A 2378-nucleotide genomic window follows, 5' to 3' on the forward strand; every position below is an offset into this window, starting at 1 on the left:
CGTACCGGACCGGGGACCGGCAACGGGATCGCAAGCCTCGGCGTTGCTCCCGCGCCTCGCTCAGCCAGTGAGCGGGAACCGGTCTGCATATGGGATCCGAACCCTCGGACGGGAGCGCCACTGCGCTTCCCAAGCGGCGCACTATCCAGTGCGCCACTGGGCCGGCCCCAAAATGTTTTCTTTTTAAACTAGGTTCAAAATAAATTAGAGTGAGAAATCATAACACATTGCAAGGTTTAAAAAGCCATAGCAGAGGGAGGCCAGGAGGGCATCGTGGGGCTCGAGTCATGCTGGGAGAACCTGTGAGTGCCTGTGACTTTCTTCACGTTAACTAAATAGAAGGCCCTCTCCTCCCTATCTGCCAGGTGGGTGTGGTGGCCATGGTGGTGGTGGCGATGGTGGCAGCAGGTTCCCCAGCTGTTGGGCTGGCCTCGGAGCTGGGGCTTCTTGAGCTACTGTCCTTTGAGCCCCTGCCTCTGGGCCTCAGCTCAAGGTGGCAGCTGAGGCTTCTCGTGCATGAAGGGCTGAGGCTGCAGGGCCCCCAGCAGATGCTGCTTGAACTCCTGGCCAGACTGATGCAGCCAGATGTGCGACCCCATGGGCCAGGTCCTGGTCAAGGCCAGGAAGAGGCGGCCCAGGAAGCCGACCTGCCAGCCCGGCCTTCCCAGCCCTGAGCACTGGGATGGACTCGTGCATCACCCCTGAGGCAGGGGGGCCATCCTGGTGCAGGCCACAGACTTGTTTGACCCCCTGGTAGAAGATCCTGACGTGACACGGAGCACAGCTGTGCCAGCGTGCTGAGTGGCCTCTTGCCATGGGTGTTACTGATGTGACACATGCTGACGGTGCTCAGCATCAGCCAGGGTCTGAGTGATGAGGAGCGAGAGGAGGTAACACACTCATGGTCAAGGGCTTTCAAGATGCTGCCAAGAAAGGAGGGACTAAAGTGACCAGTGGACAAGGCAGTCAGCCCCTGGGCCATCATCGGCAGAGCTGCCATGTGGTGCATCAGCCACGTGAATTCATAATGCCTGATGGTGCCGTTGCTGGGGACGTGCTTGTGTTAACCAAGCCCTTAGGAACCCAGGTTGTGGTCAGTGTCCACCGATGATGGATCGTCCTGGATGAAATGGACTAAGGTGGAGACGGTGGTCTCCAGGGAAGAGGTGGAGCTGGCCTCTCGGAGGTCCCTAAGCAGAGCTGCTGCTGGATGAATCCACGCATCGAATGCCCATGCGGCCGTAGATGTCACAGGCTTTGGCATTCTAGGAAACTCTCAGAACCTGGTGAAACAACAAAAAAATGAGGTGTTCCTTGTCATTCATGACCTGCTGATCCTTGCCAGGATGGCTGCCATCGGAAGGCCAGGATGCTTTGGACTTCTTGAAGGAAACTCAGCCAAAACTTCTGGGAATTACTGACTCATCTGCCAAGTTACCAGGTGGCTTGTGTTTGCTCTGAAATCGAATCTTCCGAGTATGGAGAGGGTCACCCAGCACGGGCTGTGGGCATTGTGGAAAGGAAGCCGGACAGCCCAGATCCTTGACAATCCTCGAGTCACACAGGTCCTACCACTGAGGCCACCACCACAGCTCTTGCTTCTGACAGTCCAGCACCTCCTGTCAGCCTAGCTTGTGAGATGGAATAGCCGAGGTTGTTTGGACCTGAGAGCCTTTAGTTAAACGTTATTCTGGGTTTTTGTGATGATGTTTCTGAATGAGATTGACGTTTCCACTGGTAGACTGAGTAAAGTAAAAATAGCCCTTTCATTCAAAAAGGTGACATTCTGAGTAGACAGAAGACTGATCTCCCCCCAGTAAGAGAATTCTCCATCCTGCCAGCCTTCAGACTCAAACTGGGCTCTGCCAGTGTTGGACATGCCAACATCTGTAACAGCATGGTGTAATTCCTTATGTTAAAAACAAATTACTGGGCCGGCCCCATGGCGCACTCGGGAGAGTGTGGCGCTGGGAGCGCAGTGTCGCTCCCACTGCAGGTTCGGATCCTATATAGGACTGGCCGGTGCGCTCCCTGGCTGAGCACGGTGCGGGTGACACCAAGCCAAGGGTTGCGATCCCCTTACCGGTCACGAAAAAGACAAAAAAAATAAATAAATAAATTACTAATAGAAAAGGCCATGTCTTGGTGAACCCAGAAACTGTACGTGGCAACATCATTAAATGATTAAATGTTGATTTGTTTCTTTGACATAATGCATTGTTCATGCAGATATCACCTTCCACCCTCAAATCGTCTGTCAGAATTGTCACATAGAAACTGAAGACAGCATGTGAGGAAGAAGACTGAGCCACAGTCTGTTGATTTCTTCTGCCTCCTGACAATTCTCTGAGAGGGTGCATATTTGTCAAAAAAAGAAA

The 2378-nt window shown here is 53.4% G+C and overlaps 1 pseudogene; it reads left to right on the plus strand.

The window, feature by feature from the left end:
- Positions 1–380: 380 nt before the first annotated feature.
- LOC103601866 lies at positions 381–1648 on the plus strand (annotated as a pseudogene).
- Positions 1649–2378: the final 730 nt, after the last annotated feature.

The sequence above is a fragment of the Galeopterus variegatus genome, unplaced genomic scaffold (genome assembly GCF_000696425.1).
Source record: "Galeopterus variegatus unplaced genomic scaffold, G_variegatus-3.0.2 Scaffold3914, whole genome shotgun sequence".
Taxonomy (NCBI): domain Eukaryota; kingdom Metazoa; phylum Chordata; class Mammalia; order Dermoptera; family Cynocephalidae; genus Galeopterus; species Galeopterus variegatus.